Source organism: Gorilla gorilla, chromosome X, assembly GCF_029281585.2.
Source record: "Gorilla gorilla gorilla isolate KB3781 chromosome X, NHGRI_mGorGor1-v2.1_pri, whole genome shotgun sequence".
Lineage (NCBI taxonomy): Eukaryota > Metazoa > Chordata > Mammalia > Primates > Hominidae > Gorilla > Gorilla gorilla.
In genome coordinates, this window is record NC_073247.2 from 152,433,285 (window position 1) to 152,459,151 (window position 25,867).

At 39.5% G+C, this 25,867-nt stretch overlaps 1 long non-coding RNA gene across 1 annotated transcript in view; it reads left to right on the forward strand.

Moving 5' to 3' along the window:
• Positions 1 to 25,867, forward strand: part of LOC109024765 (uncharacterized) — a 51,521-nt gene that overhangs the window by 24,035 nt on the left and 1,619 nt on the right. The window contains exons 4-5 of the long non-coding RNA XR_008675742.2: positions 6,638 to 6,724; positions 25,621 to 25,692. This is a non-coding gene — a long non-coding RNA (uncharacterized lncRNA). The remainder of the gene's footprint in view (positions 1 to 6,637; positions 6,725 to 25,620; positions 25,693 to 25,867) is intronic.

Below are 25,867 nucleotides of genomic sequence, written 5' to 3' on the forward strand. Positions count from 1 at the left end.
AGCCCATGGAACCCCATCACAATGAACAATTATTATTTTTTTTTAAGATGGATTTTCGCTCTTGTTGCCCAGGCAGCGCAATGGCATGATCTCGGCTCACTGCAACCTCCGCCTCCTGGGTTCAAGCGATTTTCCTGTCTCAGCCTCCTGAGTAGCTGGGATTACAGGTGCCCGCCACTACGCCTGGCTAATTTTTGGTATTTTTAATAGAGACGGGGTTTCACCATGTTGGCCAGGCTGGTCTGGAACTCCTGACCTCAGGTGATCTGCCCACCTTGGCCTCCCAAAGTGCTGGGATTACAGGCGTGAGCCACCACGCCCGACTGTGAACAATTTTACCTCACAGTGCAAAAATTCACAAAATGCCAAGACTTACCCCACAGCTAATCCAATATTACCGTAACACCTAAAGTTGCCTGAAGAGTCAGTCATGTACCAGAGTACTACACATATTCCTCACAATGCCTACAGTGAACCTACAAGAAACTGACTTGCCCTGTATTGCTCATACTCACACCAGGACATGCCCTATAACCCACAGATAAGTTCCATAATGCAAAAATCTCCCTAACAATACACAGCCTCACTCTACAACAGACAATTACTCCACTATGAGAAGAAGAGAGCCCAAATATCCAGTCTTACCCATGAACTCACAGTCTTGCCACACCACATTAAGACATGTCTTACAGGCCAGGCGTGGTGGCTCACGCCTGTAATCCCAGCACCTTGGGAGGCCGAGGCGGGCAGATCACCTGACATTGGGAGTTCGAGATCAGCCTGACCAACATGGAGAAACCCCATCTCTACTAAAAATACAAAATTAACTGGGCATGGTGGCGCATGCCTGTAATCCCAGCTACTCGGGAGGCTGAGGCAGGAGACTCACTTAAACCTGGGAGGTGGAGGTTGCACTGAGCTGAGATCACGCCATTGCACTCCAGCCTGGGCAACAAGAGTGAAATTCTGTCTCAAAAAAAAAAAAAAAAAGAAAGAAAGAAAGAAAAAGACATGTTATCTTATAATGCACAAACTAACTCCACAGTACTTAGATACAACTTACAGCGGACACATGTACCCTATGACAGAAAGGTTTTCCTACAAACACAAAATTGCATTCTGATGCACAGATTTACCCCCAAATGCACAAAATCACTCTGCAATGCAAATGCCCCACAAAAAACCATGCGCCCCCCAACACCCAGAATTACCCCAGGACTCACAGACTTGCACCACAGGATCAAGACCTACCCCATATTGTACGGATACGCTCCTCACCAGGCATGCCTTTTACAATGCAGCCTCACCCCACGAGGTACCCTTGACTGAAACCCTAGATACGGCCTACAGTGTACTTACCCCCACAACAACATGGAAAACTCTCTAATGAAAGGTGCGTCCTCCAATGTACAAAATATCTTGCAAATTCATAGACATTCCCCACAGTCTCAGAATTGCCACATCATTTTCAGACTTTCTTCCAAATGCGGACTTACTCTAAAACACTTAGAATCAAATTAGACATACAGACTCAACCCATGTGAGATTCTCCCCACAGTGCACTAACATGCTCCACAACACTCAGACTCTCCTAGAACACACAGAATCTCATCACAACCTCACACCACCCCACAACGCCAATATGTGACCTACAAAACATAAAAATGTACGTGACAATTCACAACAAGCATCACAATGTACAGATTTGCCACACAACACTGAGACACACACCCTGTCATCCACCGACACATCCTATCACATGAAATCACCCCACAAAACAAGCCATCACACAACACAGAAACCCACAGTTCAAGACATGCTTAATTATAACTTGACATACCCCACAACACACAAAATTGCATTATAATACAGGCTGACCTTATAGCACACAGAGCGGTCCTATAGTATTATACAAACACAACCTTCGCCTGCACCCCAGAATTGCCTCTAACCGCCCACATTCTCTTTACAACACCAAGACACACCTCATATCACATCGAGAATCAGCCTGTATCATATAGTATTGCCCGAAAATGCACAGAATTGGACCGCAAGTTCCAGAAATGCCATACTAGGTGCAGACAGAGCCTCATTCCTGAGGGACTACCACCCTCAGAAAAAAAAACAAACCACAAACACATAGATTTCCTGTAAGGCAGAGACACACTATAAAATGCAAAGATTGCCCCATCACATGGAGATTTACTATAGCTGTCCAGAATCAACCCATAAAATATATAGTCTCACCTCATGACTTCAAGATATATCCCACAATATACAGAGTGTCATGTATAGACCACAACACCTGGACATGCCCTACAATGTGAGGACATGATCCACACTCTGTAGACTACCCGAGCACTGCATATAATTGAATCCAGAAAATCATAATCATAAAAGTCACAGCACCTAGAATCACTCCCACAAAGCATGCTCACCCCAAACCAGATGCCGATGACCAACTGGGTCCACGCTTTATAGAGATAGCCTATGGTAAAAAGGAATTTGAGGGGTAAAAAGGAATTTGAGGAGAAAAAAGAAAAAATATATAGAGATATATGACAATCCACAGCTTTCCCATGTGCCATTTATATATGCCTCTTCTTTTCTTTTTTCTTTTTTTTTTTTTTTTTTGTGAGACGGAGTCTTGCTCTGTCACCAGGCTGGAGTGCAGTGGCACGATCTCAGCTGACTGCAACCTCCGCCTCCCGGGTTCAAGCGATTCTCCTGCCTCAGCCTCCCCAGTAGCTGAGACTACAGGCACATGCCACCGTGCCCAACTAATTTTTGTATTTTTAGTAGAGACGGGGTTTCACCATGTTGGCCAAGATGGTCTCCATCTCTTGACCTAGTGATCCCCCCGCCTCGGTCTCCCAGTGCGCTGGGATTACAGGCATGAGACGCTGCACCCGGCCTTTATATATGTCTCTTTTAATGTAGAGAACAGCCTCGCAGTGAAGACATGTATCCCTCTTGGCACAGATCGGCACCACAAGAAACTCCCTCACAGGACCTACACTTCCCTATACTTTGAATAACCCACATACTTGATCATAACCCACTTTCCTATCAGAACGACTCATGCCACAACATAAAGGTCATTATTCCAAAACACATAGAACCAACTCCCAATGCAAAGAGACTTCCCTTGTAACAAAAAGATGTTCTCTGCCACACTCAGACTTACCTCACCTCACCAGACTTGACCCACAACATCTAGCCTTGCACCACTACACAGAGACATGTCATTTCACCGAGAAACTAGCCCCAGAACACTCAGGCTTGCCTCATGGTCGTTATATACTCATACCTTAGACTCATATCATGATGCAGAAGAGGCATATACAGGGAAAATGTAATCCACAATGCACATGCTCAGTCCACAACGCATAGACTTGCCCCATATTTCACAGCTAGCTCTCATAATTCCCAGACTTGTTACACAATACTCGGAAGGCCTTACAACACCTAGAAAAAGCAGCATGATAGGTATGCTCACTCTAGAACATTCAGATTCACTTCATAAGGGACAAACTCAATCAGTTACATTGAATACCCAACACCATATTGTTTGCTCCACAGAATATGAGGAGAGGGCCTACATGCTCACACAGAGCTTTGACAAGTGACTTCATTTCTTTCTTTCTTTTTTTTTTTTTTTTTTTGAGACAGAGTCTTGCTCTGCTGCCCAGGCTGGAGTGCAGTGGTGCAATCTCGGCTCACTGTAACCTCCATCTCCCAGATTCAAGCACTTCTCCTGCCTCAGCCTCCCAAGTAGCTGGGATTACAGGTGCGTGCCACCAGACCCGGCTAATTTTTTATATTTCTGGTAGAGATGGAGTTTCATCATATTGGCCAGGCTGGTCTCGAACTCCTGACCTGGTGATCCACCTGCCTTGGCCTCCCAAAGTGCTGGGATTACAGGCATTAGCTAGCGCGCCCAGCCAACTTCATTTCTTTGAGTCTGTTTACCTATTTGTAAACATGGATGCAATATTTACTTTTAGGCTATTCCAAGGATTAAATGAGATTAACTTCAAGAAATTAACTTCAGGAAAGAATCAAGGTTCAGAACATAGAATTTAGAGGCAGACTTGCCTGCTTCCAATCCTGGCTCTACCACTCCCTGGTGCTATTACCTGGGCACATTAGATATTGAAATGCTCTGTGGTAGAGCACAAGGAATATGAGTTTGGTGTCTGTCAGACCTGGTTTTGAATTCTGTCTCTGCCACTTACTGGCCATATGACCTTAGGCAAGGTACTTTAATTCACCAATCTTCAGCTCCTCACTTATAAATTGGGGATGATGGTGTTCCCTGCCTTCGAGGCTGTTGTAAGGATTAAATGATGCCTGGCATCTTAATCTAACAAGCAAGAATGTACAGGCACAGACACCGACTCACACCCAATGCGTGAGTATATGTATATTATGTACACATGGATACACAGACATGCAGAAGCTCACAGAGATGAATATTTGCAAGCAGTAAACATAAGGACAAAACATGTCCACATGGACACAGATGCCATCTTGTATGCCTGGACTCATGCAGAGATAAATACAGGTGAATACAGATACACAAACTTACATATGTACACCTAGACATGGCTACTGCCCCCAAACAAGACAGGATTTCACCCACTTAAATGATGACACACTCAAAACCCCCATTACAGGCAAGGTGTGGCAGTTCATGCCTGTAATCCCAGCACTTTGAGAGGCTGAGGCGGGTGGATCACCCGAGGTCAGGAGTTTGAGACCAGACAGGCCAACATGGTGAAACCCCATCTCCATTAAAAATTCAAAAATTAGCTGGGCGTGGTGGCAGGCGCCTGTAATCCCAGCTACTTGGGAGGCTGAGGCAGGAGAATCACTTGAACCCGGGAGGCAGAGGTTGCAGTGAGCCGAGATCAAGCCATTGCACTCCAGCCTGGGCAACGAGTGAAACTCCACCTCAAAAAACAACAACAAAAAACAAAAACAAAAAAAACCATTACAGGCCCATGCATAAAGAGCTCTATAAATGTACTTGCATATATAGACATTTAAATGCACAGGCAGATGTACACTCAGATGCCATGTATACCCACACAGAAATACCAAAGCAGACTACATCCTAAGCATGTAAGAGACATACACATGTATCTATAGATAATACCTACCTAAACACACTTTAGACATGCATATGTACATATAGACATCCACTGGCACACAAATGCACAGATGTACAGACTTGCACCCTCACGTGTCAACATACACACACATTGGCATGCACATATCCACACTGTTCTACAAATCTATGTTCGTGACATACAAGTCCTAAATGCACATTGAATATATGTATATACACGTATACATGTGCCAGTGTAGGTATATGGAGGCATTTATAGACTTAATCATGCCAGAAACAGAAACACAGATTTACACACGCACAGACATTAGAGACACATGCAATTTATACATATGAAAAGCAGAGACACCTAACCACGAAGAAGCACCTTTACAAAGGTGGCTATGACTTTTTTTTTTTTCTGAGACAGAGTCTTGCTCTGTCATCCAGGCTGGAGTGCAGTGGCGTGATCTCAGCTCACTGCAACCTCCACCTCCCAGGTTCAAGCAGTTCTCTGCCTCAGCCTCCTAAGTAGCTGGGATTACTGGCACCCACCACCACGCCTGGCTAATTTTTGTATTTTTAGTAGAGACGGGGTTTCACCATCTTAGCTAGGCTGGTCTCAAACTCCTGACCTCAGGTGATCCACCCGTCTTGGTCTCCCAAAGTGCTGGGATTACAGGTGTGAGCCACTGCGCCCAGCAGAGGCTGTGACTTTTAACGTGCCCTTGTCTTAGTCTCTTCAAGAGAGAATGAAAATTATCAAGCTCCTGCTAAATACGCTGTGTAAAAGTAGATGTGGACATTACCAGAAGGATCTCTAAAAGATTTTGAGTTCACATGTGAGTATGCACACACCTCACAAACCCACGTGCACATGCGCTTTCACGTGCACAGAATCAGAGATATAACATCACATGGAATCACAGAAATAGAAACATGTGCATAGCCACATATAGAAAGATACATGGACAGACACACACCCCACTGAAATGTCAAACTGTAATATTTAAATGCATGTGTATTGAAGTTAAAAAAAAAAACCTGCATTTTTATCCCAGCTCCATCACTTACTAGTTCAATGATTTGAGGTCATTTTCTTGCCTTCTCACCTGTAACATGAGAGTAATATTAGCACCTATCTTTTAGAGTTCTTTGAAGATGTAGTGAAATGAAGGGCTTAGCCCAGTGCTTAGAATGTCATAGATGTTGCTGCTATTGCTGTTATCTTTTGGTTTTGGTACAAAGTGCTTAGCTAGATAGGATTTCGTTTTTGTGGTCAAACTGCATGATTATATCGTAGAGATGTATTAATCACCTTTTTTTGTAAATGTATTAATAAAGAATGATTTATTAATGTAGTAATATAGATTACATCCACAAACAAGGTCATTTCTGAAATTCTCAGTGATGATAAGGGATTATTACTGTCTCTGGCAAATGGAAAGACCTGAAACAAATATTTCCTGCTAGTGTGGTTTGTTGTTGTTATTACTGTCGTTAGTATTCTTTTCCTCTTTTCAGGAGGAGATGGAAGATTGAGAGCAGAGTGCAAGAATGGGAAGAGGGCTTCGTGCCCTGTGCACATTTGCCACCTAGTGACCAAACTGAGTAAGTACCGTATTTGTGGATTGCTCAGAAACGTCCCTAAAACTTCACTCATTGCAAGGTTGTGTAACCACCCTGGTGAATAAGCACGTATACATCAAGTTACAGCGATTTCTGCTACATATGTAGAAATTTTTAAAAAGTCATAAAATAAAAAGAAATCTTTCTAACTTTTCCCCCTGCCGTCCCAAATTTCCCCGTGGAATTCATTGAGACCGTGTTCTATAGCAGTGATCTTCGTACTTTCTAATTATTTACCACCTGACATCATTTTGGAAAATGGTCTACTCCATCACACATCTTGAAGTGAACACCTGAAATTTCTTATCATAAATTTAAGTATTTGTAACATATTTCCAGCATATTATGAATACTCCGACTTTTAAATAAACTGGTTTCATCAAATTTTTACATGCAGTGAAATAAAAATACCATACCCATTTGATATTCATAATTGTTGATTTAAAAAAACATGAACAAGGTCTTCTTTAGCAGTCAGAAATTTTACATAATGTTTCTAACTCCTTGAACTTGCCATTCCATTCAACTTCCCTCACATAATGTATAATAATGAATATATTTTTAATATTTAAAGGCCCCTTATTGGTCATCTTACCATACATGCCTGCAAAAAGTATACAAGAATTGAAAAAAAATTTCCGTGACTCTATGCCTCAAAAGATTAAAATTTTTATCATAAATTTATTAGTAGTACACAATCAGAAGAACTTAAAATATTACACATTTGGTAAGTAATTAGTAAAATGAAAAGTAAAATTGGTTGGAAATACATCTCTTTTTTTTTTTTTTTTTTTTTTGAGACAGAGTCTTGCTCTGTCACCAAGGCTGGAGTGCAGTGGTGCAATTTCACCTCACTGTAACCGCCACCTTCCAGGTTCAAGCAATTCTCGTGCCTCAGCCTCCTGAGTAGCTGGGATTACAGGCACGCGCCACCACGCCCGGCTAATTTTTTTTGTATTTTTAGTAGAGACAGGGTTTCACCGTGTTGGCCAGGCTGGTCTCAAACTCTCGATCTCAGGTGATCCGCTCGCCTCAGCCTCCCAAAGTGCTGGGATTACAGGCATGAGCCACCCTGTCTGGCCAAAAATACATCTCTTAAGTGAATATGATTTTATTTTCCCCAAACTAATTTTTGAATCGGAGAATGACTCTTACTTATTTCTAACGAGCCAGACTTCAGTTCCTGTCCTTCATTTTTATAGATAAAAGAACTCAGAAAATTTTGTTCCCATTCATAATCATGTAGTGACCTGTCATCAAAAATAATTTTTAATGATTAAAAAAATTTTAACTAAATTTTTGATGTTTAACAGACAACTTGATTAGACCCATCTTTAATTCTGTGAAAGCAAAGAAACCCTCTGATTTACTAAAGGATTTGTTGTTCAGTCACTTTTTTCAGTTTCTGGGAAGTTTACTAAAATGGCTTTCCCCAAATTTATTACATAACTATTGTATCTGTTATGTTTTCATTTGAGGCATTATTTAAAATTCATTATACACATAAAAGGTTGTGAAAATCAAAGTACTTAGATCAATATGTCTTTGCCAATACAATAATTTTGATAAAATGGTATTTATTTATTTATTTATTTATTTATTTATTTATTTATTTATTGAGACAGAGTTTCGCTCTTGTTGCCCAGGCTGGAGTGCAATGGCGCAATCTCGGCTCACTGCAACCTCTGCCTTCCGGGTTCAAGCGATTCTCCTGCCTCAGCCTCCCAAGTAGCTGGGACTGCATGCATGTGCCACCACACCCAACTAATTTTTGTATATTTAGCAGAGACGGGGTTTTCCATGTTTGTCAGGCTGGTCTCGATCTCCCAACCTCAGATGATCTGCCTGCCTCGGCCTCCCAAAGTGCTGGGATTACAGGCGTGAGTCACCACGCCCAGCCTTTAATTTATTATATTCTATAAATATAAGAACTTGAGGCTACAGATTTGAATTAACAATTTTATAGGAAATATTCATAATATAATTTATTTGGCAAAGGCAGTATTCATATAAAAATAATCAACAAAATCAGATTTACTTTCAGAAAAAGTGACTTCATTTTTCAAGGAAAAAATATTAATATACGTTTTGAGGTGCATTATTAAAACCATGGATAAATCAATTATGGAGCACCTTGTTAAACAGATAACTAGCAAAGTAAATATCATATTAAAATAAATATGAGGCTTTTATCCACTTCAAAATAAATTAAGAAATTAAATAATAACTTTGTTTCTGATATATAATTTTAAATTAAACAATGTAGTAGTATGTGGTTACCATTATAAGTCATACATGAAACAAGGAATCTGAAGGTAGGCAGAATTTCTCATGTAAATATGTATGTATGTGTTTTTAGAACATTGGAGTTGAATTTCTTGGAATAATTGACTAAGAATAGCATATACATTTTTTTTCAAATCCATAAACTTCATTAGACCATAGAATTAAAGTGTTCTTTTTCTTTTCTTTTCTTTTTTTTTTTTTTTGAGACAGAGACTCGTTCTGTTGCCAGCCTGGAGTGCAGTGAGGTGATCTCGGCTCACTGCAACCTCCCCCTCCCAGGTTCAAGCGATTCTCCTGCCTCAGCCTCCCGAGTAGCTGGGATTACAGGCACCCTCCATCACGCCCAGCTAATTTTTGTATGTTTAGTAGAGACGGTGTTTCACCATGTTGGCCAGGATGGTCTCGATCTCCTGACCTCGTGATCCACCCACCTCGGCCTCCCAAAGTGCTGGCATTATAGGCGTGAGCCACTGTACTCGGCCTAGTATCAAACTTTTTAATGATATTTTATGAGTCTAAAAAATACTTGCTAAATATAAAACTAGCATATCATTTTATTTTTGATAATAGGAGGTAGAAAGTATAAAGGTTATTTATAAAATGAAATGAAGATTGATGCTTTTTTCTTTTTTCTTTTTCTTTTCTTTTCTTTTTTCTTTTTTTTTTTTTTGGAGTCAGAGTCTCACTCTTTTGCCCAGGCTGGAGTGCAGTGGTGCAATCTCGGCTCATTGCACCCTCTGCCTCCCGGATTCAAGTGAGTCTCGTGCCTCAGCCTCCTGAGTAGCTGTGATTATAGGTGCGAGCCACGATAGCTGGTTAATTTTTGTCTTTTTAGTAGAGGCAGGGTTTCACCATGTTGCCCAGGCTGGTCTCGAGCTCCTAGACTCAAGCAATCCATTTGCCTCGGCCTCCCAAAGTGCTGGCATTACAAGCTTTAGCCACCGCAGTCGGCTGAGGATTGATTTTAATTGGAAAAGATATTTTACGATACAGTCTGAGAAAACAGGTTCTAACAAGTTTAATACAATGATCACATAATTTCTGAAATAAATTACATAATTTCTTATTTAATTTTTAACTTTTTAAATAATTTTGATACATTTGTACATACTTATGAGGTACATGTGAAATTTTGTTACATGCCTAGAATTTGTAATGATCAAGTCAAGGTATTTAGGGTAGCTATCACCTGAGTATTTATCATTTCTCTGTGTTAGGTACATTTCAGCTCCTCTCGTCTAGCTATTCTGAAAAACACAATGCATTGTTGTTACCTATAGTCACCTTACTATGCTATCCAACACTGGAACTTATTCCTTCTATTTAACTGTGTGTTCGTATCAATTAATAAGCCTCTCTTCATCCCTCCCCTCCTGCCTATACAGCCTTCCCAGTCTCTGGTGTCTATTATTCTACTCTCTACCTCCATGAGATCAACTTTTTTAGCTCCCACATATGAGTGAGAATATGTACTGTTTGTCTTTTTGTGCCTGGTTTATTTTACTTAAGATAATGACTTCCAGTTCCATCCATGTTGCTGCAAATGATAGGATTTCATTCCTTTTTATGACCCAGTAGTATTCCATGGTTTATATGTACCATGTTTTCTTTATCCATTCATCTGTGGATGGACACTTAGGTTGATTCCATATCTTTGCTATTGTGAATAGTGCGGCAATAAACATGGGAGTGCATGTATCCCTTTGATATATTAATTTCTATTCCTTTAGGTAAATACCCAGTAGTGGTATTGCCAATTTCTATACATAAGTTTTACCAAAGTCTAAATATTTTTTAGTACTAGAATACAGTCCAATTATGTTGAAAAGAATCAGTGTCAGCAATATATACTGCAACTAGTTAGGAGATGCTCTTTTTTTCCCAGTTGATGACACACGTTTGTGATTAATGTTGAGAATAGATGGAAAATAATGCTTAATTTTAAGCATGTGGGAAAAAATGGTGTTCTTAGGTAGATTCATTTTAAGAGAGAATACACGTAAGAGTTGAGCACCTGAAAGTGGATTCATTGATACTGTTCCTACTCACGTACTTCTTGAAAAGAATTTGTGTAACAGTAGCCTAGTGTGAAGACCACTGTTCTGGTCTGTCTCCTGCAAGACTGTTCCAGAACAATATATTGTTGTAATTGTTGGAATAACCCATTTATTGTAGTTTATGTTCACAACCATGCAATGGAAGTAGTTGTCACTTTTGAATTTCTGCCAGATGCTTCTGTGAGTGATCATGTTTGAGCAAAATGTCCTGGAAGGGATGTTTTTGTTTTGTTGATAAATACATATTTTGACTAAACTTGTTTTGTCCAGTTTGGGAGCCACAATCACATGTGGCTATTTAACATTTAAAATGTGGCTAGTACAAACAGATATGCTGTAAGTATAAAATACATACTGGATTTCAAGGACAGGACACATAAATAAAGTATTCCACTAATATGTTAATTACATGTTGAAATACTATTTTGATGATATAGAATTAAATAGTACATTTCACTAAAATTCATTTTACCTGATTTTTAGACTTTTAAAAAATGTTGCAACATGAAAATTTAAAATTACTTGTGAAGCTCACATTGTATATATTATATGACAGTGCTGGTCTAAAGTTTATATTGGAAATCTCTCTAAGTTTCCCTAAAACCACTTCTATGGAAAAAATTGATTTTCCACTAACCTGGTTCAGTATATTGCTATTCTGATGTAACGTGTGCCTTTTACTAGTTTTTGGGTTTCCATATTGGGGGATTTTTAGTAGTAAGCAAGAAAAAGTTTAAAAAGTAATATTCCAGTAAGAATATTGGAAAAAACATCTATTGGTACCTAGACACTTTCCCATATGAACTTTGAAAGGCTTCTTGGTGGTTACATGTGAAGCTTTTCAGACTCTTCATAATTCCAGTGGTGGATAATGCATTCTATTGAAGACATGAAGTATTTAATCACATCTGATTTCTTTTTTTTTTCTTTTTGAGATGGAGTTTCGCTCTTGTTGCCCAGGCTGGAGTGCAATGGTATGATCTTGGATCACAGCAATTTCCGCCTCCCGGGTTCAAGCGATTCTCCTGCCTCAGTCTCCCTAGTAGCTGGGATTACAGGCATGCACCACCACGCCCGGCTAATTTTTTGTATTTTTAGTAGAGATGGGGTTTCTCCATGTTGGTCAGGCTAGTCTCGAATTCCCGACCTCAGGTGATCTGCCTGCCTTGGCCTCCCAAAGTGCTGGGATCACAGCTGTGAGCTGCCACCCCCATCCACATCTGAAACTTTTTTATGTAATTATTTTTATGTAACATTAAGAGAAAAATATACTTCCAGATAAACTATGATGTAATGCTTTCATATTCATAGAATTTTAATTTTATGCTTACTAATGAGCTCTTTTAGACTTATTTAGATATATATTTTTATTATGTATCATGATATAACAACAGCCGTGACCAAATTTGAGCATAAACAGACAATGTCTACCCCTATTCAACCACCTTCTGGCCCACAGTGACTGTAAAATTCCATTGATTATAAGATCCATTCTGATTTCAGTAATATGAAGTGTGATTAAAAAAAATATGCATCCTAGAATTGATTAAATACACCAAGTCATTTATCAAGAGAAAAGGATCATGGAGGGCAGAAAGTCAAACTGGAAGACATTGGCCTAATGAAAACACCTTTTCTATATATTATCGTATTTACAAAACTTAAAATGTGATTCTCTTTAAAATTTTATCAGAGTCCTCTTAAATAACATTTCATTATACATCTCATCATAATTGGTATTTCATGGTTTTCCTGGCATTCTGTTCTTTGTTTCCTGGTTTGGAAGTGGGAGGGCTAGGGAAGAATGGTGACATGTGGGGCCAGGGCTGGGACAGACCGGATCTCTCCAGACTGAAAAGGTCTAGTACCTCCATTGGGAGAACTGCTTAGCACTGTCTTGTGTGAAGCTATGACTTCAATGACTCTGTTTTTCTTCATAAGTAAGCTGACAGATGGAGTTCTCCTCGTCAAGGCTTAGTTTAGTCTTAACATAATCAGTATACCCTTTCTTGACTGAAGGGTCTAAGAAGGGAAGGAATGAAGATTGAGCAGCTTCTCTAGTTTTTGTTTTATATTATATTCGGGAGGTCAGCAGGATGCATCAAAATTTCACAGGAAGTACATTATCTCAAGAATCAATAACATAAAATCGAGATTTGTCAACCAGGAATTATGGCACATCCCTGGTTCTAATGATACTCTTGATGACATGAGATTTACAAGAAGTAACAAAGTGAATGTTTTTTTTTGCAACGAGAAGAATAAGAGAACCAATTACCTGTTTTCTCTCTTGTCCCTACAGTGAAACCTGACATTAAGACTTAGGTATTTCTTGAGGGTTTAGAAGCAAGGCCAACTTCATGAGCAAAAGGGGCTTTTGCACAGGGCCCCTTGCTTACAAAGGTTCCATACTTGGCTTAATGCTCTGCTGTCACTGTCTTGAAATTCTTAATAATTTTTGAAAAAGGGGCCCCACATTTTCATTTTGCACTAGGCCCCACCAATTATGTAGCTGATTCCATTCAAAAGGAGATACTTGCCAGTGAACAATTAACTGAAGATGCAAAATAAAATTAGAAGCATTCCTAATGTGCACTGAATTCTTGCTGTCAGCTCATAACATAGGATTCATAAGCTATTATTGCTGCTATTGTGTTGTTAGGAATCATAGTTGTAGAACAGGGGTAGTTAGTACGACTCAACAGTACCTTATATTGACTCCTTATTTTTCCATGATACAACCTGGGGCATCTTCTGTGTTTCTAGTTTCTCATCTATAAAATGTCTGTGACATTACACTTGCCCTGCTTAACCCCAGATAAGGCAATTGTTAGAATCAAATTGAAATTCCAGTGAAAGTACATTGTGACCTGCAACAGTTGAAACAGTAAAGGTTGAAACAGACGTAAAAGATGATTTATTCATCTCTAGAGCTTGGAGCCTGGGTGGCAAGCACCAGCCAGGGGCTCTAGGGATCTGAATTAGACTCAGTAGTGAGGCTGCTCTGACCCATGAATATTCCGGTAAATATTCCAGTGGGTACTAGAGCCAGGAAATCATGCCTTTGAAATTTCAAGAGTCCAACCAGGGCATCCCACTGTTGTCAAAAGGGCTGGGTTGAGGCACCTGGATGCAAATTGCAGAAATGCAAATAGGGTTAGAGGGTTTGGAAGAGAGAAGAGGAAGTGCAGCTTGAAGAGATCCTCTGAGCCACTGGGGCATGGTCACAAGCACTTGTCTTGGACACCAAGATGAAGGAGGGAATGGCCAAGGGTGCCCGCCATCTCAGACTAACAGAAGTTTTCCTGTTACCCAGAAGAGAATTGTATTCAGAGCTGCCATTACCTGAGTAAGGAAATGACTCTTTTGTCTCTATTGTATGAGGGAACTCATTTTCTTGGTTGTAAAGGGGAATAGCTCATAATAGAGACCTTGGGGAAGTCAGGAAATACCAGATGGCTCCAAATGCAAGAATGCCTATAGATGATTGCCTTCTGTAGTACATCCTGAGGGTCTTAAACAATTACAGCATCTTGCTATGAAATGCAATGGACAGAGGTGAAAGTAGCAGTTCAGATGAGGCCACAGAAAATGCCAGTTGAAAGATGATTTGCAAATAATCTTGGCAATGCTTTTTCTCACTGATGGGAGATGGCGAACAACAGTTTGCTTTATTTCACACTGTCCCTTCAGCATTGCTGGCAAAATGGGCAGTGTGCTCCTCCCTGTCTCTCAGCTCTGATCAGTCCCAGGGAATCAACTTAATTTAACCTCACTGCATCTTTGTAGGGAGCTTCTAATCTATCTTTACAGTAAATAGACTGAATATATTGGTTACATCTTACCTAAAGAAAGCTTTCCCAGGGGCACTTTGTTTTGCAAAAGTTTATTGGAAAATTTTTGTGTAAGTTGGATTATGGTTAAAATTATTGAGTGGAGCTTATTAAAAGGTTTTGTGCTGAATATCTTGAAAAACCACCAATTGCACCTAATATATATTTTTTAATATGTAGGGCTCTTAGCTTGATTAGTGTAGGCTACACTCTTGGGATTTCTATGAGAGAGGAAGGTCAAAATCTTCAAGTAAGTGACTTTCCTATTGGCAAAGTGAGGATTATTAATTCATGGTTAATTTGAGCTTTGCTCTTAGATTTGTACATTGAATCCAGGGTACTCAAAAGCGGACAGAAACACTTTTATTTTTCCTGCATCCCCCCAGGTAGATCCAAGTAGACAACTTTTTAACTTTCCTTTTTCTGTACTATATTTTGCCCTGCTGAAATGTGGTCTCTTTTGCAAGTACATAAAAAAAATCAAACTACTTAAATCCCCTAAAGAGAGAGTATGCATAGGCAGTGATTCTATATCCTGAGATTTGTTCATATTCATGTAGGCAGAAAATTCTGGCACGACAACAAGGTATCCCTCTAAAATACGTATATGGAAAGCAATTAGTGTTGACTTTGAGCTGACAAAACACTCGGTGAATAGCAGAAAGAATATTTCTTGGTAAGGCCTTATGGTAGAAGGTGATAGAGACAGAGAGAGAGAGAGAGAGAGAGAGAGAAAGGAAGGAAGGAAGGAAGGAAGGAAAGGAAAGGAAAAGGGAAAGGGAAAGGGAAAAGAAAAGAAAGTGGCCAGGCGCGTATTGGCTCACACCTGTAATCCCGGCACTTTGGGAGGCCAAGGAGAGCGGATCTTCAGAGATCAGGAGTTCGAGACCAGGCTAGCCAACATGGTGAAACCCCGTCTCTACTAAAAATACAAAAATTAGCTGGGCACAGTGGCGGGCACCTGTAATTCCAGCTATTCGGGAGGCTGAGGCAGGAGAATTGCTTGAACCCAGGAGACAGAGGTTGCAATGAGCCAAGATCACACCATTGCACTCCAGCCTGGGCGACAGAGCAAAACGCCGTCTCAAAAAAAAAAAAAAAAGAAATAGAGATTTATATCTGGTAAAATGTCAGGTATTTGTTATTAGGTCATTTTGATTAGACAGGGACACACAGATGAGAGATGGAGAAGTAACAGGAAGTTTTGACAAACTTCGACACTTGGAATCAGGGCTGAAGGATGATAGCCACAAGCTTATCAGCTTCTGCAGTAAGAGAGTTTTTTTATGTTTATTCTGCTTTAATTGCACAGTAGTGAGAAAATCCCTTTCTACCCTGAATAGTAATGCATTTCACTTGTCCAACTTTATATTACCCAATATGAGTTGCGTGTGAATTTTTACAAAAAAAAAAAGGTAAAGACAGCCTTCCCAACTAATGATACAGTTACAAGACATTAAAATATTTGCACAGAGAAAGCAAGAAAATCTTTATTATGGGGCTTGCACAGAGTCTAGTTAATCTGGCAGTATTCATGTACCATATTGTGAAGATACAAGCACGTGACCCTGCGAGCAGTTACATCAATAGTCATTTTGAAGGATTTTTGCTGTTAGGTACAGGGAAGCCTTCCCCAAAAGAAAGTCGAGAGGCTTTCCCTCCAACTCCTCCTCTTGACCTTGGAGTTGCTAAAATTTTTAGGTGTTGCTACTGACTGTGTAGACCTGGGAATATCAGAAATTGCTGAAATTGTTTCTTGTACGTGCAGAAAGGATAGGAATGTAGTATTTTAGGAGTGAGCATTCATGAAAAGGCTGTTTCCTGGCTAAAATGATACAGTATATTTGGTTGCATATTTCTGTTCGGAAATGAGGAAGAGGGGTTTATTGCGTTGTGTCAGAATGCAAGGGGAAGGTAGGTAGGAGTATTTGCATCATTTTGATTTTTTTGCACCTGAGTTTGTACACTAGGTTCAGGCTGCCGGAAGGGCTGCAAACCTGCCAAACCAATAGCAAAGAGCCAACTTCTGATCTGTTATTGGTTCAGATCAGAGACTTCCAGCTGCTTCACAACTTGGCTTGGGGAGGATGAGTCACAATCTAGATCAGTTAGGGAGATAGGAGGTAAAGATGTGGTTGGACATCTGCATTTGTGGTAAAGAGAGCTTGAGCATTACTTCTAAACCTGGGCATTTTGAGAGGCTTTCATCACAGAGGAGCCCACAGAGGGGAGTTGATTGCTGTGCAGAGGTCTTGGTTCAAGCATAAAGATGCTTGTATGTGAGAAGCTGGTAGTGGGAAACATTCTCTGGAGGGCTTTGTGAGCTAGATGGATGAGTGTCATCTGTGCAGGTGCCTATAGGTAAATTAGGTCAAGCCCAGCTCTAGTTTGGATTAGAGCTTTTTTTTTTTTTTTTTTTTTTGGTGGGGCGGAGGAGATGGAGTCTCGCTTTGTCACCCAGGCTGGAGGGTAGTGGTGCGATCTTGGCTCACTGCAACCTCTGCCTCCCGGGTTCAAGCGATTCTTCTGCCTCAGCCTCCCTAGTAGCTGGGACTACAGATGCACACCACCATGCCCAGCTAATTTTTGTATTTTCAGTAGAGACCGGGTTTCACCATATTGGCCAGGCTGGTCTCGAACTCCTGACCTTGTGATCCACCCCCCTCCCCCCGGCCTCCCAAAGTGTTGGGATTACAGGCATGAGCCACTGCATCCGGCTGGACCAGAGCTTTTTTAAGCTACCTGCAGCATTGTCTAAAATCCCTGCTGTGTTCCCAGACCAACCAAGAGAGGCCACACCTGTCAGTGAAGGTAGGTTGAAAGCTAAGCCATGACCTCACTTATGATACAGGAAAAATTTCCAGTGCTTCCCCTAGACCCCAGTTGAGACCGAGGACAAGACAAGGGAAGGTGATGATATAGTCTTAGAGTTGCAAACAACCCTTAAAGGCCATTTAGTGTAATCCCTATATCTCAGTTTTGAAATTCCCAATAAAATATCTCTCCTACCTCTGCTTGAACATCTCCAGTACTGGGGAGCTTGGTGTTTTCTAAGGTAGCCCATTCAGTCTCTGGCCATATTCATTAGATAACTCTTCCTCACATTGAACTGAAATCTGCCTCCTTTGATAGAGGTTCTGATCTCTTGGGCAAGTCACCTCCTGCTGATATATGACCCTTTTGATACTTGAAGACAGCACCTATGTTTCATTTAACTCTTTGCTTAGCTAAGTTTTTCTCAATCCTCATTTGACAATTTTGAGGCTTCTGTTATCCATGATTTTTCCTCTCAACAGTCCATAGGCCAGGGTACCAAAGTCTGACATAGCATTCCTGGTGAGTCTGACCATTCATTCCCTAAGCTGAACATCATTTCTCTATTGACCACATGACATGGTCAGATTGCATTGTCGATTCAGCCGTAGTTTCCAGACAGTCTAAACCCAGCTGGAAGATGCCCCAGTGCTGCTTCACTAAGAACTACAGGGATAGCCAGTGCTTCCAACCAAAAGTATTTCACTACTGAATGTAGGTCCTGGTGACACAGAAAGTAATAAAGTGGAGGGTAGAAAGTTATCTGGTAATATTTTTTGTTGATAACTTTAGTGTCTATTTTTCTTCTATATATTATCCCTAGTTTATCCACTGGTCATTTCATATGCTGCCTGGGACCAGGCCCAAGAAAATATGGAAAAATGAAACTTACATAAGATTGAGGAATTTTATTAGTCATATACACTGCTCACAATAAATCAGGAGTGAACCTGAAACTGCCTTTCTCTCTTCACGCCTCCCTCCCCAGCCACAGTGTTAGGAATGAATGACACTGCCTGCAAATAGAGGAAAAGAGAACTTGGTCACTTAAAAATATAGCATTCTAATTTTTTCTTCCACTAGGTTAGAAAATATTTATTTGATTAACAAACTGTAGTTGTATATATTTATGGGGTACCATGTGATGTTTTGATATATGTTGACATTGTGGAATGATTAACTCAAACTGACAAATCCATTACCTCACATACTTAATCTTTTTCGTGTTGAAAACATTTAAAATCTACTCTTTTAACTACTTAACTTTTTGTGGTGAAACATTTAAAATATACAATGCATAATTATTTATTACAGTCACCATTCTGTGAAATAGATCACTAAAGCTTATTCCTCCTGTCTAACTGAAACTTTGTATCCTTTGATCAACATCTCCCCTTCCCCCGTTCCTCTAGATTTTAACTAAGTTTGTTCACTACATGCGCTAAAAAGTGTGATATATTCTTTATCTAATTAACTAAATAATAATCCCCAGTAGAATGTAAAGAAAATGTGATTTGGCAGATTTATGCTTCATATAGTTGGATGAGAGAGGGATCCAGTGTAAAGTTACATTTTGAGAATATTCACATTCCTGATGGATTTGTACAAGTAGCACACATCACAATGATCACTCACTTAGAATCATGTAATCAACACTTCATACAAGGGCTAAACTAAAACTTATAAGATAGGTGACAGCTACTAATGTATTTATGGAGGCAACAGAACAAACTATTTGGTATTAGAAATGTGTTGAGTAAAAAGAGCCGTGTGCTTGCTGGGAGCAACTAATGAAGAGTTTGCTTACATTGTCCCATATTTATGATTAGGTGTTCTATCACCCTCCCACTCCACCCTTGACATTTACTATATTTACTGTTCTAACTCCCTTCCTGAGACTGGAGCTCCTGCAGTATCTACCTTACAAACTGCATTTCGTCACACACACTGACTCACTCCAAAGCCAGTTTCAAATATGGTTCCTTCTTTTGGCCCTAAGATTTGAAAGACAGGGCATGTAAGTTTCTAAAGCACAACTGAATCCATCTTAACAAGGAAAGGTAAATACATTTTCCCTGCAGTTTCAAAATTTTCCACAATACATGCATAGGAGTTTTCTTAGTAGGAAAAATAATAAATGCAACAAAAACTTTGTTGTATTTGGAAGTGTTCTGAAAAAACATTTAGGTATGGGGTAAGATGGGCTGGAATTTGCATTTTTTTCAAAGTTTGGAAATCTCTGAACTGATGAATAAAGAATTACATCGGGCTGGGCACGGTGGCTCATGCCTGTAATCCCAGCACTTTGGGAGGCCAAGGCGGGTGGATTTCCTGAGGTCAGGAGCTCGAGACCAGCCTGGCCAACATGGTGAAACCCTGTCTCTACTAAAAATACAAAAATTAGCCGGGCATGGTGGCTGGAGCCTGTAATCCCGGCTACTCGGGAGATTGAGGCAGGAGAATCGCTTGAACCCGGGAGAAGGAGGTTGCAGTGAGCTGAGATGGCGCCATTGCACTCCAGCCTGGGCGGGAAGAGCAAAACTCCATCCAAAAAAAAAAGGAATTACATTGGCCTTCACTGAATTCTGGCCTGGCTTTTCATGCAGAACAGTACAGGCATTGTAAACATGTGAAGCCAGGTGTACTGGCTTTGATTTTTGTTTTCCTCCAGCTGGCAGTGGGCTACGATGGCTGTGCCCAACTATCTTCACTAAGAGTTGCCTTATTTTGAAGATGTGGAATTAGCTATGGAAAGCAAAATTCCTCTGGCTGTGCCTTTGGTGCCTTGACCTGTTTGGCCACATCCCATCCCTGCCCTGGACTCTTCTCTCCTCTTTGTCCAACAGTTTTTTTCTGAGACAGAGTTTCACTCTTGTCGCCCAGGCTGAAGTGCAATGGTGTGATCTCGGCTCACTGCAACCTCCGCCTCCTGGGTTCAAGTGATTCTCCTGTCTCAGCCTCCTGAGTAGCTGGGCTTACAGGCATGTGCCACCATGCCCAGCTAATTTTTGTATTTTTAGTAGAGACGGGGTTTCGCCATGTTGGCCAGGCTGGTCTCGAGCTCCTGACCTCAGGTGATCTGCCCGCCTCAGCCTCTCAAAGTGCTGGGATTACAGGTGTAAGCCACCATGCCTGGCCTATCCAACAGTTTCTAAGGACCAGAGTAGACAGTGGATGACAACATCTTATGCAGTTAAAGGGGCATTTCATGATCCTTTACAGATAAACTGGGATAGAAGAATATAAAATATTAACTTCCACCCCAAAAGAAGCCACCTCATTTTTGTTTTAATGAAAGTTTGTTAAAGTGATGAGGTTACAAATTAATATAAATGTTTGGGAAAATATGCTTCTTGTTTAGAGAAAGTGGGACCATAAACCAGCAAAAGTATTTCACTGAATTTCACTTTAATGGCTGCAGGTGAACACTTGATCTGAGAGTGGTACAGATCTCTTTGTCTTTCTATTCACCCTCTTTCTCTTCCCTCAACCTAATCAGTTAAAGGTCAGCTCTCTGACATAATTGCAATCCATTTTATTCAGCCAATGAAACATCTTATTATTGAGTGCCAGATAAGTACCCCATTGCTATCTACCATCAAACAGGAAGTCAGAAAATAAATTCAACATCTAACTCCACTATTAACTAGTTGGGTGATCTTTATCTCATTGCCAGTTTTCTCCTTTTTAAAATGGGAAGAACAACAATATTTGCTGTGGCTTCTTCACAGGGTTATTGTGAGGGCAAGTGAGAAAATAGGCATAAACACACATTATAAAATAAAAAATATATATTATATATGATATATTTTATATATGATATATATGATATATTTTATATATTATATATTTTATATATGATAGATATATTTTATATATGTGATATATATAAAATATATATAAAAATATGATATATATAAAATAAAATAATATATATTTTATAAACTAAAATATATATTTATATATTGTGAAGTATTATAATTGTTAATTGTAATAATAAGTATAAATAACTTTTTAGATGTGGAAGACAATATTGCATTTAATATTAGTGGCATTTATTGGTCCAGTGAAATTATTACAACTGTAGATTTTAGTGCATACTTCTGATTCTCAGATAAAATTTGCAGACATGTTTTGATGTACTTTATAAAGATAAGAGTAATTCAGCTGAATTAGACTCTAGCTTTTTCTTACAACTGGTCACCTTTCATGAGTGTAAAAACAGCTGGTTTATCCAATTCTGAAATACCTTTTAGGTGACAACCCTATAACATTTCATATGTGAGGCAGTTGTCTAGATGTTACATTCCAGATATCTATAGTTTAAAGAATATAAAACTTTTTAACATTAGGAATTTGCCAAAAACATTCTGTAATCATCCTGAGTAACAGGGATGGGAAAGTTTTTGTGATACATTTTATTTTCTCTAATCTTGAAGTTAAACTAATTGGTCCAATTTTTAAAATAGTGAATAACAAAGACTGGAGGAGCCAGAATAGAGGAGCAATTTGAGGCTCAGTGAACTGCCCAGATATCAAGGAAGAAGGAGGCACACAGTATGCAGATTCTCCAGGGGAGAAGACTTAGAGTCTCTACAAATTATAAGAAGTAGGGGAGGAGGAAAGACAGTGATGGAAGGAGGAAGAGAAGTAATGTTTGTAGGTAACTACTTGACAAGTATTTTAAGTTTTGCAGTTTTAATTTAGTTTAGTTTAATTGAATTTTTGAGACAGGGTCTTGCTGTGTCTCCTAAGCTGGGGTACAATGGCACAGTCAAGGCTCACTGCAGCCTTGACCTCCTGGACTCAAGTGATTTTCCCACCTTAGCTGCCTGAGTAGCTGGGACCACAGGCTCCCGTCACCTTGCCTGGCTAATTTTAAACATTTTTTGAAAAGTTTTTTGTAGAGACGAGGTCTCCCTATGTTGCCCAGGCTGGTCTCAAACTCCTGGGTGCAAGTGATCCTTCTGCTTTCGCCTCCTCAAAGTGTTGGTATTACAGGTGTGAGACACCATGCCTGGCCAAGTTTGGAAGTTTCAAAAACATGTTCTACAAGTCCATCAATGAATGAATAGATAAAGAAAATCTGGTATATATACACAATAGAATACAATTCAGCCATAAAAAAGAAAATCTTGTCATTTGGGACAACATGGATGAACCTGGAGAACATTATGTTAAATAAAATAAACCAGACATAGAAGATAAATACTGTTTTGTCTTCATATGTGGAGTGTAAAAAAAGTTGAACTCATGGGAGCAGAGAGTAGAATGATGTTTGCCAGGGGCTGGGGTAAGGAGGAGGGTACCTGGGGAGACGTTTGTCAAAGGATCCAGAATTTCAGTTAGACAGGAGGAATAAGTTCAAGAGATCTATTGTACAACATGGTGAATGTGGTGAATAACAATATATTGTATTCTTGAAAATTGTCAAGAGTAGATTTTAAGTGTTGTCACCACAAAAATAACTATGTGAGGTAATACATATGTTAATTAGTTAACATATGTAATATATAATACATACTAAATGTATTACATGTTAAAATGTAATACATTTCACACTGTATACATGTTTCAATAAAGCATCATATACACAATAAATATATGCCATTTTTGGTCAACTAAAAATAAGTTAATTTTTAAAAACTATGTCTATTGATAGAGGACTGTTTTTTATTTCAATAGCTTTTGGGGTACAGGTGGTTTTTGGTTACATGGATAAGTTATTTGGTGGTGATTTCTGAGAGTTTGGTGCATCCGTCACCTGAGCAGTATACACTGTACCTAATATGTAGTCTTTTATTGCTCACTCTCCACACATCCTTTCCCGGTGAGTCTCCAAAGTCCATTATATCATTCTTATGCCTTTGCATCCTCATAGCTCAGCTCCCACTTATTAGTGGGAACGTACAATATTTGGTTTTCCATTCCTGAGTTACTTCACTTAGAATAATGGCCTCCAGCTGCATCCAAGTTTCTGCAAAAGACATTATTTCATTGTTTTTGTGGCTGAGTAGTATTCCATGGTGCATATATACCACATGTTCTTTATGCATTCATTGGTTGATGAAGACTTAGATTGGTTTCATATTTTTGCAATTGTGAATTGTACTGCTATTAATATAAATGTCTGTGCATGTGTCTCTTTGTATAATTGCTTATTTTGTTTTGGGTAAATGCCCAGTTGTGGGATTGTTGGATCAAATGGAAGTTCTACTTTCAGTTCTTTAAGGAATCTCAATACCGTTTTCCATAGTGGTAATACTAGTTTACATTCCCACCAGCAGTGTGAAAGTTCTCCCTTTTTATCACATCCATGCCAACATCTTTTTTTGTTTGTTTTTTAATTATGGCCATTTTTGCAGAAGTAAGGTGGTATTTCATGGTGGTTTTAATTTGCGTTTCCCTGATAATTGGTGATGTTGAGCATTTTTTCATATGTTTGTTGGCTGTTTGTATATCCGATAGAGGACTATTTAATCTGGGAAATAATCACCATGAGACCAAAGCAAGATGCATATGATATAAAATAAGACTTCATAACCTAAACCGATCTGCCAGTGGGAAGAATACATTTTGAAGAGGCTTCAGTGTCTTTCCATGGCTGGATCAACAATCTGCTGAGGCAGAATTTCAGAGGAAACAAGAATAGTTTTGTAGTCAATGCAGGGTATTAAGGGCTTCCTAAAGAGATTAAATGAAAACCTTATTGTAGTCCACTACTACTTTATTAATGTAGCAGGCATATTTTGCTTTTCAAATTTTTCATTTAATCTTGTATTTGTGAATATTACTAAATGTCTTGGGATTAAGGACTTTTAAAGAGCCTTGTTTACAAAGCCCGTTATTCAGTTCCCTGCAGCAACTCAGAAAGGAGTCTATATATCTACCTACAGGCCTCCTTATTACATAGAAGTTTAAAAAAGGAAAAGGAGAGCTGGAAGTTTTAGGAGGAACTTGGCCAAAAGGAAGAGAGATGTTTGCAATCGCTCCTTCACCTTTGCCACAACCATTTTCATATCCCTCTCCCTTGATCCCTTGGTGATGATTATCTTAGGGACAGGACATAGTAGTAGCTCCCCCTAGCTCTGGCTTCTTCCAGTTCTTTAGGCTTTTCTCCCACTCTGTCTGCCACTGCCTTTGCCTGTGGTGCTGCTTTTCCTCAATTGGGCTGTTTAAAACCCATCCCATCTGTTAAAGCTCATCTCAAATGCATCCCTGTCATCCCTTCCACCACGAGCAAGAAACAAATTTTTCAGCAATCTCTGCTATTTCCACGTCTGAATAGTCAGTAGCGACATCACAAAATCCTATCAACTCCAAGGTCTAGAGGAGGAGGGAGAGGGAACAAAGCCCCTAGATGTTTTGTGAGGAAGGGCCTGTCTGTCTCTAACATCAACAATACTTCACTTGTCTATTGGGTCCAATCACCAGGCACAGTCATTTGCTTATATCTTCACAATGTGGTACATGAATATGGCCAGGTTAACTGGGCTCTGTGCAAGCCCCATAGTAAAGATTCCCTGGCTTTCTCTGTGTGAATAGCTTGTAAAAGTATCATTGATTATGAGGCTGTTTTTCACTTTCTTTGTAAAAAACTTAAGCCCAAATCATATCAGGTAATGTAAACTTGGACAAGCAAGAATGCATTTCCAACCACCAGGCATAGTCATTTGCTTATATCTTCACAATGTGGTACATGAATATGGCCAGGTTAACTGGGCTCTGCAAGCCCCATAGTAAAGATTTCCTAGCTTTCTCTGTATGAATAGCTTGTAAAAGTATCACTGATTATGAGGCTGTTTTTCACTTTTTTTGTAAAAAACTCATGCCCAAATCATATCAGGTAATGTAAAGTTGGACAAGCAAGAATGTATTACTTTTCTAGGGGAATGGAAATTTTCTCACCACTGTGCAATTAAAGCAGAATAAAGAGAAAACACTCTTGCTTCAGAAACTGGTAAGACCTTAGCTTTCATTCTTAGTCCTGATTTCAAGTATTTGAGTTTGTCAAAACTGCCTGTCACTTGTCCTTCCCTCATCTGTGTGTCCTTTTCTCATATACCTCTACTCAAAATGATATAATAACAAATTATGCAGATATACAGCTGTAAAAATATGTGATATATCCCATA